The sequence below is a fragment of the Apium graveolens genome, chromosome 8 (genome assembly GCF_009905375.1).
Source record: "Apium graveolens cultivar Ventura chromosome 8, ASM990537v1, whole genome shotgun sequence".
Taxonomy (NCBI): Eukaryota; Viridiplantae; Streptophyta; class Magnoliopsida; order Apiales; family Apiaceae; genus Apium; species Apium graveolens.
The window spans coordinates 80,379,098-80,394,857 of NC_133654.1; positions in this window are offsets into that span (position 1 = coordinate 80,379,098).

Genomic DNA, 15,760 nt, shown 5'->3' on the forward strand with positions numbered 1-15,760 from the left:
AATATAAACTCTTTACCTTCTAAGTCAGGAGTTAAGAGTCAGTCTGTTAGGTTTAAGCCACAAAATCCTTGTTTTCATTGTGGTAGTTTATGGCATTCCATTTATACTTGTAAGGAATATCATAGTTTGTACTATGATTATTATCAAATAAAACCTTCTTTGAAGAAAGTTGCTTTAATTCCTTCTAGTGTAAAGTCTGATGCAAAGTCTGATATAAGTTCTGATAAACAACATGTTAGCATAAACTCTGATATTAAATCCGCTGCAAATGTTAACAAACTTAAAAATTCCAAAGGATCCAAGCAATTCTGGGTCCTTAAAACTAACTATTAGTGGTCTTTGTGATTGTAGGGCAACAGGAAAAACATCCTAGTACTAGATAGTGGATGCTCAAGACATATGACTGGAAATAAAGCCCTGCTCTCAGACTTTGTGGAGAAAGCTGACCCGGGAGTTTCTTATGGAGATGGAAAAATGGGAAAAACTCTGGGATATGGCAATATTAATCTTGGGAATATCATCATTGAATCAGTAGCTCTTGTCTCAGGACTTAAATACAATCATGGTAAGCAATTCTACAGGAAAAGTGGTTCTTAAAGGTTACAAGCATGGTAACATATACGAAGCCAGACTTTCAACAAGTTCTGATGGTTCTGCAATCTGTCTGTTGAGTAGAGCACCAATTGATGAAAGCTGGAATTGGCACAAAAGTCTCTCTCATTTAAACTTCAACAACATAAATGAGCTTGTAAAGAAAGATCTTGTGAGAGGACAACCAAAATCAGTATTTGCTCCTGATGGCCTTTGTGATTCATGTCAAAAGGCAAAATAAAGAAAATCTTTTTTTAAGAGCAAAATTGAGTCATCAATTATTGAGCCTTATCACCTACTGTATGTTGATCTATTTGGTCCAGTCAATGTCATGTCTATTACAAAGAAGAAATATGTTATGGTTATAGTGGATGAGTTCACAAGGTACACTTGGGTATACTTCTTGCACAAGAAGAATGAAACTGCATCTACTCTAACTGATCATGTCAGACAGCTAGATAAGTTGATCAAAGATTCTGTTAAAATTATAAGAAGTGATAATGGCACTGAGTTCAAGAATTCAATCAAGGAAGCGTTCTGCAAAGAGCATGGAATCAAACAGGAATTTTGGGCTATCATTGAAGCTGCACGAAATATGCTTGATGAAGCAAAGCTGCCAACCTACTTTTGGGCTGAAGTTTTGTAGACTGCTTATTTTACACAGAATGCTACACTCATAAACAAGCATGGAAAAACACCATATGAGATGGTGAAGAAAAAGAAGCCAAATCTGAAATACTTTCATGTATTTGGATGTAAGTGTTTTGTTCTTAAGACTCATCCTGAACAGCTGTCAAAATTTGATCTAAAAGCTGATGAAGGAATTTTTGTTGGATATCCACTTTCCATAAAAGCCTTCAGAGTCTACAATTTAAGAACAAGGGTTGTCATGGAATCTACCAATGTATCTTTTGATGATAAGAAGATTACTGGACTTGAAGATTTTAATGATCACGATCAGCTGAGATTTGAAAATGAAGACTTAAATTCTGATTCTGTAACAACTGATGACTTATACTCTGATCCTGTAAGTACTGATGTCTTTGAATCTGTGGTAACAACTCCAAAGGAAAATGCACATGTCCAGGGGGAGCAAGCTGGAAATCCTACCACATCTCAAGACTCTCAAGAAGCATCAGAACCTGTCACTAGCTCTTCAAGTTCTGATTTATCTTGTTCTGATGAGCCAAATTCTGATAATTCTGGAAACTCTAATACTTCAAATCCTGAAGGATCCAAGTCAGATTCTGAAGTCTCAGAGAGCATAACTACAGGGGGAGCATCAGAAACTGCTGATGGAGATATCATAAATCATAGGGGAGGATCCAGTTCTAGAAGTCAACTTCAATCTGCAAGGAAGTGGACCAAATCACATACACCTGACTTAATTATTGGAGATCCTGAAGCAGGTGTCACAACTAGAACTGCAACATCAAATGAATATCTCTATCATTCTTTTCTATCTTAGACTGAACCAAAGAAAGTGGAAGAAGCTGTTCAAGATGCTGATTGGGTGCAAGCAATGCAAGAAGAGTTAAATGAATTTGAAAGAAATAAAGTCTGGACCCTAGTGCCAAGACCAAAGAACAGATCAGTAGTTGGCACAAAATAGGTTTCAGAAATAAAACTGACAGTGATGGCATAATTACAACGAACAAAGCAAGGCTGGTTGCTAAGGGTTACTCTCAACAGAAGGGTATTGATTATGATGAAACTTTTACACCAGTTGCTAGATTAGAAGCCATAAGAATCTTTTTGGCTTAAGCTGCTCACAAAAAGTTTAAAGTCTTTCAAATGGATGTGAAAAATTCTTTTCTTAATGGAGAATTGGAAGAAGATGTCTATGTTTAACAACCTCCAGGCTTTGTAGATTCAAAATTTCCAAATCATGTCTACAGGCTTAACAAAGCACTTTATGGCCTTAAGCAAGCTCCTAGAGCATGGTATGAGACTTTAGCTCAATTCCTTCTGGAAAGTGGATTTCACAGAGGTATAATTGATAAAACAATGTTCTACCTCAACCATGGAAAATACTTACATTTGGTACAGATATATGTTGATGATATCATATTTGGTTCTATTAATGCCAAACTCTGTGAGAGGTTTGCAAAGCTAATGCAGTCAAGATATCAAATGAGTATGATTGGAGAACTCAGCTATTTTCTGGGACTTCAAGTCAAGCAAAATGAAGAAGGTACTTTTATCTGTCAATCCAAGTACACCAGAAATTTACTGAAGAAATTTGGAATGCAAGATTGTTCAACTGTATCCACTCTCATGGCCACTGCAACCAAGTTAGATAAAGATACTGGCTCATGAGTAGATATTACTAACTATAAAGGTATGATTGGTTCTTTACTCTATTTAACTGCAAGTAGACCTGATATCATGTATGCTACATGTCTTTGTACAAGATTTCTGGTTGATCCAAGAGAACCTCATTTAATATATGTGAAAAGAATTTTCAAGTACCTTAAGGGTACAGCTGATCTGGGATTGTGGTATCCTAGAGAATCAGATTTTAAGCTAATAGGTTACCCAGATGCAGATTTTGCAGGATGCAAAATAGACAGGAAAAGCACTAGTGGAAGCTGCCAATTTCTTGGAGGCAGATTAGTTTCTTGGTTTAGTAAGAAACAGAAGTCAATTTCCACATCAACTGCAGAAGCATAATATATTGCAGCAGAAAGCTGTTGTGCACGGATTCTTTGGATGAAGAATCGGTTAGAATTATCTAAAATCCCTATTTACTGTGATAATCAAAGTGCTATTGCTATGACTGGTAATCCAGTTCAACACTCAATGACAAAGCACATCAACATTAGGTACCATTTCATAAGGGAACATGTGATGGAAGGTACAATATAATTGCATTTTGTTCCAACAGATCAACAACTAGCAAATATCTTCACAAAACCACTATGTGAAGCTACTTTTACAAGACTGGTAAATGAATTTGGAATGGTTTCAGGTTCTTTCTCTAAATCTGCTTACTTTTTGCTCTCATGCATCAGACTTTATGATCAGTGTTTACAGATTGTTTTATTTCTATAAAATCTGTGCTTTAATTGAAATATATTAAATGTTGATTGTTATCTGATGTAGATCTTTAAACTCTGATAGTGTTTTGAATATTTTGTGACTATTCAATCCAATGAGGATAACTGTGCTAGATGCTGACCTAGTAGTCTTTAACATACTCCATGTTTGAATTAGTTGTTTATGTGGAAACTCATTAACACAGGCAAATTCTGATTTTGATCTTAGTCAAGTTTACTTTGTGTATCTTATTACTAAGTCACAAACTAGATTCTTGCTTCTTATCTGTTAAATTCTGATGTCAGTAAATCTTAAGGATGAACTAAATGCTGATAAGCCTCACTTATCAAAAGAAAAGAAAATAAAATAAAAGTCAGGTACTCCTTTGAGATCTAGAGTAAATATGTGGAAGGGAAGACCCAAGTACATTGCTGGTATTAAGTAATATGCCTTAGAAAAGCAAATAAATTTTTCTTGGTGACTTTTCACATTCTCTGATTACTGGAGAAACACTCTGATAATAGCATAATTTCTAATAAGCAGTCGTGACTCACTTGTAATATCCGGGATATATCGTGTAATTATTTTTGCTTAATATATGTATTCAGTATCTATTCTCTGAACTAATTGTTAAGTGTTAAATGTGTTTGGATGTTTAAAAATATTATTAATTGAGTATTTTAATTTTTATATGTCCAAAATAAAATATAGATAATTGCCATATCTTCCTAATTATTTTTATGTTGATTTATGGATTTATAAGGATCATATGAAATTTATAAAATCTTTTTCCGGGTATTTAAAATCTATTTTATAAAAATGGGAACCAACCGACGTCATCCGTTGTTACGTTTTTGTAACCCGAAACTCTTTCGAGAACTCCTTCCTAACCTAATTGTAATATTCCGAGCATATTCCATGTTTCGACTTTTTCGATCCGGTGTACGGTTTGTCCAGCGCGGGTCCCGTCGCAACATTTTCGATACAAAAGTCGTTTCGATAAATCAATAAAACTCATATTTTCGAAAAACGGGAGCTTTTTATTAAACTATCCCAATTATCATCTCGTAGTACGTGTAACAAGGCGCTGAGACCAAGATCGCAGTACAAATTGTACTGATTTGGATAACTGTCCCGAAAACCGATACCGTTTGGATCCGTATTTACAAATAAACGTACCGTTTTATATCCGGAATGATCCAACGGGATACTAATTTTCCGTAATTATAAATAGCGTTTCATCGTATTTTATTTCGTATCAAAATCATTTGCAGACAGTTAATTATATAATTTTCCAGAGAAAAACCCTATATTCATATAATCTTCCAATAATCAAACAGCAAAGCGAAGGTGTTATTGATCTCTGTTTTCAAAGCTCGAGTACTCAATCCAAAGGTCTTAAGGTGTTCTATCAGATTCTGTGTTCCAAATCACTGCAGAAATCAAGGTTTATTTTCTGAAAAATAATTTATTTTCGAATTAATTTTATTAAAAATATGAAATTTTGTTCGGATGATTGTTTGTATGATTTGATGCTTGCATGTTGTAGAGCTTGTTTTCCTGATGATTTTTATATGTCATACGTCTAATTTGAAGTTCAATAACATGTTCAAAATTGAGTTTGATTTTCGAATTTTGAAATTAGGGTTTATAACCCATATGAATGTTTTCAATTGAAATTTGAGGCTTTTTGATTTAGGGGTTATTAGCTGTTGATTTATAGTGGATTATGTTCCTTATGAAATTTGCAATCGATTGGTATATAGCTCGTTAACAGAGGATGCTTGAATCGTAGGGAGTTGTCTTTTTAAGTTTTCGATGTTTCGCCGGAAACCGGCGATGTTCTTGGCCAATTTCCGGCCAAGTCTGGGGTTATCGATATGTTTTGATTGCATGAATCGATTCCTGGCTATCTGTAGATGTTATCTGGAGCTTGTGGTGGGGTGAGGATGCCGGGAACGCATTCTCCGGCCATCCCCGAAGTTTTTCCGGCGACCCCTGTCAAAATTGCAGTTTAGTACCGCATCTTTTGAAAACGATGAAGTTCAGTCCCTGAACTTTCCAAAGTTTTCAAAAATAGGATTCCTGTTTTAAAATTATTCAAAAATCATATTTCCTATTTATTTTTATTATAAAAATTCGATTTTAATTTCTGAAAATTCCAAAAATTATTATTTTAATTCTAAAAATTATTTTTAATTCAAAAATAAATCTGAATTAGTTAGTTAATTAATTTCAGTTAATTTTTAATTGATTAATTGGTCAATTAATTCGGAAATTAATTGATTAATTGATTTAATTAATTATTAATTGATTTTAATTAATTATTTAATTGGATTTAATTATTTAAAAATGATTTAAAAATTCTGAAAAATACTTTCGAGCTTTAAAATATTATTTTAAATTGTTTCCAAGGTTTGATAATTATTATAAAATTGTTTCAAAGCCAGAATTGGCCAACCGAACCCTGTTTATTATTCCAAAATTGATCCAACGACCCGTTTTAGTTCCGAAAAATGTTTTAAAAATCATTTTAAATACTAGAAAGCTTGCTTATGACCCGAGACTTATATATAAATGATATATTATTGATTATGTGATGTGCTATATGTTATATATGACTTGTTGATTGACTGTCGGTCTGTATATTCGATATTTACTTGTTTATTGCGTAACTTTCAATCCATTAATCGGATTTGGGTGAAACGAAGGGTAAATAGAAGTATGTATTGAATAGAATCGTATGAGTTAAATATTGATAGATGCTTATGATATGTGAGCGGAAGAGGCAAGACGTAGGAAAGGGAAACAGGTAGTTGAGGAATACGACGGTTGTGATTAGAAGCGAGTGTAATGTAGTAAGCTAGTACCAGGCAAGTGTTCTGATCTTTCTCGAGATATTGTATTGATTGATATTGTGGTTTTACATTGCAAGTGCTTTGAAGTACTGAACCCTAATTCTTGATTCCAGTTATTGATCTTGAACCGTAAAACTGATTCTTTCTAGACCATTGATTGTTGTATACCAAATACGAACCTCAAATTTACGTTACTACTCCACAAATATATACAAACTAAATATTAAACACTGAACCAAATTGCTTACACATTCAAACCATTGTATCTTATGCTTTGAAAGACCAAATCCTTGGAACCCTGAAATGTTGATTCCTTTGTTATCCAATTCTTTTACTACCTAACAGCCAAGCTTTGGAAATGCCATATTGATCCTTATACAGATTGAAACCATTTTCATTATTGAACGTCCACTGTTGTTAATGATCTTGTTCATGGTTTATTACTGCTTATTCCGTTATTATGGTAGAATTGGATTGTTTTTTTTATAAAATTATGGACCAGATTCATGGTCAGACCATATAATGGTCAAGTTAGGCCAATGTGTGCCTTGGATCCAGTTGTTAGAGCATTGTTGTGTGCTATGCTCGAGGTTAGTGTGTGACTGATCAGCAGCCTAACCTTGGTTTCTAAAATAAAAATATAATATCCAATTCTAAATCATAATCCATTGTTCACTTGATATCATAACCATATTTACCTGATGATCATTATTCTCAGTTTTGTCATTTTGACTTGCTGAGCTAGTTTGCTCATTTGTGCGATGTTGTTTTTGTTCTTTCCAGTTAAAAAGGAACCGGTTGGTACCGAGGATCCCCAGTCCAGCGCGAGAGCTAGGGGTTCAGGTTGATCGAGCTAAGCTAATAGGCTTCTTTTGGAATAATTTAAGTTTTTAAAAGTTTATAATAATGTTTAATACTCAGTTCTGAGTTTGGAATAGTTGGGATTTGACCGTTTGTAATATAAGTAGGTGTGTTTGGCTTGTGTGCATAATTTAACCTGTTGCGGTCCGTGGTAGTTGGTAAGCAGGTTATTAATAAGGTGTGTGTGTATGGACCCCAGACTTCTGACCCAGGTTTGGAGGGCGCCACAGGTTTGGTATCAGAGCTTCAGGTTATAAGTCACTGACACAAGCCTAGGTTGACGGGAATGGGTAGAAGGTTAGGATTAGAAATAGGGAATAGAAAGATAGAACGTCAAGAGGTTGAGTACTTTGGTATAACCGGTATTAGTATGATTAGCGTTATAGTTTGAGATTCTTATATTGCGATATGATTTCAGATAGCAGCGATGGCCGACTCTTTTATCCCCGTATCCGCTGATCACTCAGAGCCTTCAGTTGGAGGACCGTCTTCAGATCCACATCCTGTTGTTCCACCAGTGTTGGCTATACTACCTCCACTTGTGTTGCAGCCCGTACTATTGCAGGCTATTTGAAAGGCATGTGTCATAGCCTATTCGTTTATTCGAGGATTTAACTCAACTCAAATAAGAATGTAATAAGTAAATAGTGGATCTATCATCAGAGAGATCTCACAAAGTAACATCTGTCAAAGGATAAAGAAACATTGTTCATCTACAGACTTGAAGATTCACTGGAAGAAGTTCAAGAATTTGATCATGCCTCAGTGATATAAATCAAGATCGTGGATTTAATCAAGTGACAGAGATCTCGTCAGGGTATCATTTATTACAAGGATTTAATCAGAGTATCAAAGTCAAGACATGAAGAAACGTCACGGAAGTTAGTCACTCATGAACTAGACAGTACATCGAGTGTCAGCATTGAAGTGGCGGAATTGATTCATAAGTCTCAGTGATTTTCAGAAGATTGTCAGAAGAATGGATGCTGCTCAGGGTTAGTATTAATTCTCTATTAATTAATTAAGTCATATAATTTAATTAAGAAAATAAATTATATCTGCAAAGATTAATTTATTGGTTAATTGAATTAAATTGATTAATTAATTTAGAATTAATATTGAGGATTTACAAGATTTTAATTGGTTTAAAATCTGCTTAAATTCAAAACAAGACAATTCATTTGAACTAGTATGACAATCGGTATGACAATTGATAGTCATACCGAAAGTCATGCCAATACATTTAATTGTCTTATTAGAATTTCTGTTTAGATTAAAATCTGTTATTAATTCAGCAAGACAATTTATTTGAACTAATATGACAATCGGTATGACAATCAATAGTCATACCGAAAGTCTTGCTAGTTCATTTTGATTGTCTTGCTAGTTGTAAATATTGTCATACCGAAAGTCTTGCTGGCCAAAGAGATTGTCATGCCAGTACATTTTTCAGTTCGGTGTTTGATAAAAGCAGCAGAAGACTTTTGTTGATCAACACTTACAGAATCCAATCAAACAGAAAAGAGAACACACAAGAGAAAAAGGAGTAGAAAACAAAAGCATAACATTTTATTGTTCATCTGCTTTTCTTCAAGATTAAATTTCTAGATTGTAAAGTTAAATCCAATCAACTAGAAATATTTATCTTGTTCTTGTGTATCAATCTAGCGGATTAAAATCCCTAGAACTTAATCTCAAATCGCATTTAGCATTTGATCTTTTAATTACAAAAATAGAAAAAGTTCATGTCCAATTTATTCTAGATTTGTAATAATTGATTTGAGATTAATCCCTTGTAACCGATACCGTAGTTGTAACACCTTTCAAGTTTAATAAAAGTTTTATTTAACTTGAATTTTGTTTCACAATTTTATTCCGCATTTTATTCGATTAAACGGTATTGTTTGCATTCAACCCCCCCTTCTACAAACAAATTGGGACCTAACAATTGGTATCAGAGCCTTCTGATTAACGTACAAATCTAGATCCTAGACTTTTGTGTTTCTTTCACTTCTTGAATTTTTTATTCACTCAAAAAATTCATAATGACTACACAAAAAGTTGGAACCGTTAAAATTCCACTTTTCGATAAAGAAAATTATGTTATGTGGAAGAAGAAGATGCTACTGTTTTTACAGGTTGCTAATCCCAAATATTTGCAAGTGTTGAAGAAGGGTCCAAAAATTCCTATGGTTATTGAACCAGAGGTAATAGAAAATGATGTGGTGATCACCAAAGCGAGAACTTATGTGAAGGATCCTGAGGACTTCTCTCCTGCTGAAATAGAAGAAGCCTCCCTGGATGCTAGCCTTCAATTAATCTTAGTAGATTCCCTTAATCCCCTGATGAATAGACATGTGATGAATTGTAAAGATTCCAAACATATCTGGGAAACTATTGAGATTATTAATGAAGGCACAGAGGAAGTTAGGGAGAACAAACTAGAAATCCTAACCTCTGAGTATGAATACTTTAAATCCAATCCAGGGGAAGGAATCACTGAAGTGTTTGAGAGGTACAATGCATTGATCAACAACCTGAACATTAATGGTAAATACTATTCCATCAGGGAGGTCAACAAAAAGTTCCTTTTAACACTGCCAACTCATCTCGAACATAGAATCACTGCCATAAGAGAAGCAAGAGATCTGAGTGAGATTTCTTTGGAAAGGCTCTATGGTGTGTTAAAGACTTACGAGTTGGAGTAGATTCAGCAAAAGGAAGTTTACGGGAAAGGAAGAGTGGTCAGCACGTCTACTGCTCTAGTAGCTGATGAACAACAACAACAACCACAATATCAACAATAATCTAAACAGTCAGAAAGAATGGTACAGTCTTCCAAGGTTGAAGATAATGTGATAGTAGCAGAATTTGATTCTCCTACTACAAATCAATCAGGAGATGATTATTATTCCTTGGAAGAACTGGAGCAATTGGAGGATGAGTCAATGGCCCTGATTGTCAAGAGATTCTCAAATGTCAGATTTAAAAGGAATCCCAAGTTCAAGTACAAGTCCAACTACAACAGATTCCAGAAAGGTGGATCTTCATCCTCTAACACCAGCAGTGGTGGGTATAAAACAGGGATGGTTGATCGAAGCACCATTCGATGCTTCAACTGTAATGAGTTGGGACACTTTGCCACAGAATGCAGGAAGCCAAAACAAGCTAGGAAGAACTCTTACGATTCTAATCAGAAGAGTAAATCTGAAAGGGCTTACCTGGCAAAGGGAAGAAGCTGGGATGATACTGACAGTGAAGATGAAAAAGTTGGGAATCTTGCTCTCATGGCTAGTGATACAAGCACCTCATCGTCAAGAAAAGAGGTAAAATTTACTGATGCTGAATTAGTTTATCATCTAGGAGGTTCCTTAGATTGTGCTCGTCGTGATAATGAATTGTTAAATCAACAAATCAAAGACCTTGAGAAAGAGGTCAATGAATTAAGACTTGTACACATTAATCAAGATAAATTAAAAGATCAAGTGTCTTTTCTAGAGAATAGAGTTGACTGTTATAGAAAACTTGAAACTATTCTTAAAGACAAGATCACTGGTCTTGAGGCTAAGGTTAAAGCTTACTTTAATTCTTGTTCGAAGTCCAAAGAGTTTTACAATAAGCAAGCTGTTAATCAAACATCTGGTATAGGTTATGATTACAATGCTGCTATTGGAAAATTAGGCATAAACTCCCCTCCTCATGTCTGTGCTAAAGGCAGGGAAGTACCACATGTGCTTAAGGGTGTTGATGAACTCCTCTATAAAGAATCAATTGCTGAACCATTTGATGAGACCTCTTTTATTATTCAAGAAGAAATCCGTGCTGAAGATAATGCTAATGGGAAAGCTGTCTCCAAGTCAAGTGTGTCAAAAGTTCCAGTCAAGGTTGTGAAAGCAACTGAGACTAACTCAGACACACATGAGTTGGATAACACAAATGCCATGTCTACCATGCATAAGTTGCCTATTGTTAATCCTTCTCATAAAGCATGTGGTGTTCCTGATTGTATGTCTTGTGCTTTTAATCTGATGTTTGCTTATTTTAATGGTAAGCATGTTTCTAATGATAAGACTACTCCTCGTCAGCATGTGAATAATAGAAAGCATGATAGGTCTAAGACTGCTAGTCCTCCTAAAGCTAGAAAGGAGACATTTGTGCCTAAGCCTAAACAGAAATTTGTCAAGGCTGTTCACAAGGTCAAATGTTCAGTCATTGAGAACGTTGAGAATATTAAAATTAAGAATGTTGTTTTGCCTGATAAAGGCCAATTTTACAAGTATGCCGGACCCAACCAAGCTTGGGTTCCGAAGAAGGTCTAATCCATTTGTATTGCAGGGCATTAAACAGGTACAACCGGTAGTGTGGATTCTTGACAGCGGATCATCAAGACATATGACCGGAGATAGAGCCCTGCTATGAAATGTGGTTGAGAAAGCTGGCCCAGTGGTTACTTTTGGAGATAACAGCAAAGGTTTAATGGAGGGATATGGCTGTTTGCTAGCTGGAAATGTTATCATTGAAAATGTATATGTTGTGCAAGGACTTGAACACAATCTGCTTAGCATTAGTCAGTTCTGTGACAACGGCTACAATGTTTTATTCGACAAGCTGAAGTGTCAGATTCTGCACAAGAAAAGTGAAAAACCCTCCTTAATGGGAATCCGGAAAGGAAATCTGTTCGTAGCTGACATGAACTCTGGAAGCAATCTTGAAGTCAATTGTTTCTATGCAAAGGCATCGTCAGATGAGAGTTGGCTATGGCACAAGAGACTTTCTCATCTCAATTTCAAAACAATGAATTCTCTTGTCAAAAGAGAATTGGTAAGAGGTCTGCCTCAGCTGGAATTCTCTCCAGAAGGACTATGTGAGGCTTGCCAGAAAGGAAAGTCAAAGAAAGCAAGTCACAAAGGCACTGACACATCTTCCATAACTGGTGTTCTGCAATTATTACACATGGATTTATTTGGTCCAGTTAATATCCTTTCAATGTCAAAGAAGTGTTACTGTCTTGTGATAGTTGATGACTATTCCAAGTATACGTGGGTTTTATTTCTTCACTCTAAGGATGAAACACCACAAGTTGTGATTGATCATATCAAGATGATTGAGTTAGATTCTAACGTCCCTGTTAGAGCAATAAGGTCAAATAATGGGACAGAATTCAAGAATGCACTTCTCAATGGATTCTGTACAGACAAAGGGATTACCAGACAATTTCCAGCTCCTAGAACCCCTCAGCAAAATGGAGTGGTAGAAAGGAAGAATCGTACATTGATTGAAGCTGCAAGAACGATATTAAGTGAATCAGGTCTTCCAATGTACTTTTGGGCTGAAGCTGTCAATACTGCATGTTATACTCAGAATCGAACTCTAATCAACAAAGACTTCATGAAAACTCCTTATGAGATTTTGAATGAACAGAAACCTTCTATCAAATACTTTCATGTATTTGGTGCCAGATGCTTCGTGCTCAAGGATGGAGATGATCGTCGTGGTAAGTTCGAGGCAAAGGCATATGAGGGTATTTTTGTTGGATATGGAAGAAGATCATATAGAGTGTATATCATTGATCAACACAAAGTAACTGAAAGTGTCAATGTTACATTTGATGACACTAAACTCCCTAGTATCCAAACTGAAGATCCTTCTGAGAAACTGAAGTTTGATGATACGTTAGATTCAGAATCAGAACATGGTCAAGAACCTGAGGTTGTTGCTGGTGAAGAACCTGTTAATCATGATGATACTCAAGGTAATAGTGATGGAAACTTTGGCAACAATGAAGATACCACTGCTACTGACGGAGAATCTTCAAGTCAACATGGCAACAACTCAGGGGGAGATACTGAAGGATCATCTAGTAGGACACAACATCACAATGAATTTCAAGGCGAATCATCAAGATCAAATCTTCCAAGACAGACTGTCTGGAATAAAGCTCACCCTTTTGAGTTGATTATTGGTGATCCAGATGTTGGAGTCAGAACTAGACGTGCTACTCAAAATGAGTGTCTGTTCTCAGGATTTCTTTCTGAGATGGAACCTAAGAAGATTGAAGAAGCACTAACTGATCCATATTGGGTGATTGCTATGCAAGATGAGCTCAATCAGTTTGAAAGTCAACAAGTCTGGAAACTAGTACCTAGACCTACACACAAGAAAGCTGTTGGTACTAGGTGGGTATTCAGGAATAAACTAGATGAAGATGGTGTGGTTACGAGAAACAAGGCAAGACTGGTAGCAAAAGGGTATTCTCAAGCTGAAGGCATTGATTATGATGAAACCTATGCTCCAGTGGCTAGACTTGAGGCCATCAGGATATTTCTGGCATTCGCAGCATTCTCAAACTTTAAAGTTTATCAAATGGATGTCAAGAGCGCCTTTCTGAATGGAAAGCTAGATAAAGAGGTATATGTAGAGCAACCTCCTGGTTTTGAAGATCCAGATTATTTGGATTTTGTCTTCTTTCTTTTCAAGGCTATTTATGGGCTAAAACAGTCTCCAAGAAAATGGTATGACACACTCTCTGAATTTCTTATTGAAAATAGCTTTATTAGAGGTGTCATAGACAAAACTCTCTTTTCTAAAAAACATAAGAATGATATTATATTAGTCCAAGTCTATGTGGATGATATAATATTTGGGTCTACTAATGATAATCTCTGTAAGAGATTTGCTAAGTTAATGCACAGCAAGTTTGAAATGAGCATGATGGGAGAGCTAAAGTTCTTTCTTGGATTACAAGTAAATTAAAGGTTAGATGGAACATTTATTTGTCAATCCAAGTATCTCAAGGAACTCCTCAAAAAGTACAATCTAGAGGATTCTGCATCAGCAAGGACTCCATCAACTACAGCTGTCAAGCTTGGACCATGTGAAAACTCCATTAAGGTAGATGTCACAAGCTACAGAGGTATGATTGGCTCGTTACTCTATCTTACTGCAAGTAGACCAGATATTATGTATGCTACATGTTTATGTGCAAGGTTCCAAGCGGATCCTAGAGATATTCATCTCGTTGCTGTTAAACGAATCTTAAGATATCTTAAGGGAACACCAAATCTAGGTATTTGGTACCCTAAAGAATCTGGTTTTAACCTTGTCGGATATACAGATTCAGATTATGCAGGAAGTGTTGTTGATAGGAAAAGCACCTCAAGGAGTTGTCAATTCCTAGGTAGCAGACTAGTCTCATGGTACAGCAAGAAATAACTAACAGTTTCCAACTCAACGGCCGAGGCTGAATATATTGCTGCTGGAAGCTGCTGTGCTCAGATCTTGTGGATTAGGAACCAACTACGAGACTATGGCTCTGTATTGAACAAAATTCCTATTTTATGTGATAATACAAGTGCAATAGCCATCACCAACAACCCTGTGTAGCACTCGAGGACAAAGCACATTGACATCAGGTATCATTTTATTAGAGAGCACATCATGAATGGTACTGTTGAACTATTTTTTGTTCCAACAGAAGAACAAATAGCAGATATTTTCACTAAACCACTTGACGAATCCACATTTACCAGATTAGTTGGTAAATTGGGCATGTTGAATAGTTTTAGTGATTAATTTAATTAATATCTGAGATTTGTTCTTGAATAAATTTACAAATGAATTTTTCATAAATGAAAAAAATTCATTTGCAAATTTGTTTTATCATTCTATCATATTTCTTGCTTATTTCTATGGAATTTTTATTATCTTATCGGTTTTATTTACTCGACTTGTTAACTTCAAATATCTCAGAATATTTTATTTTTTCTAAAAATATTTTTCTATGAATTTTATTTGCTAAAATTCAACAGAAATCTATTTTTGAAATAAAAATAATTAATTCTGAAATATTGTCTTTGATTTTGTAAATATTTTCTGATATTTTTACTAAGTTATATAAGTCTTTATTCCAGTACATATTTATATATGTGTGTTTCTGTGTTTAAAGTTGATATGACAATCGGCAAGACAATTGAAATTGTCTTGCTGAAAGTCATTTCAGTTTAAATTTTGTTTATTATGTTATTCAGTATAGTTTTATACTGGCAAGACAATCGGTATGACTATCAATTGTCTTGCCAGTTATAAACCTTATATATAATTATTTTCCTTTTATTATTATACTGGTATGACAATCGGTATGACTATCAGATTGTCATACCAGTTATAATTTTAGTATTTATTCTTTTATTTGTTTTCTTTCTTTTTACCTGGTATGACAATCGCTATGACAATCCCGGATTGTCATACCAGTTATACTACTTAATCGTTTTTGTGTGTTTTTATTTTCATTCAGTTTCTCTCTTTTCAAATTCCAACAGTTATCTTTTCTCTCATCTCTCTCTTCGATCAAAATCAAACTAAACTGCCATTTGATTCTCCTTTGCTCGAGTTCTTACTCAGCATACCAATTC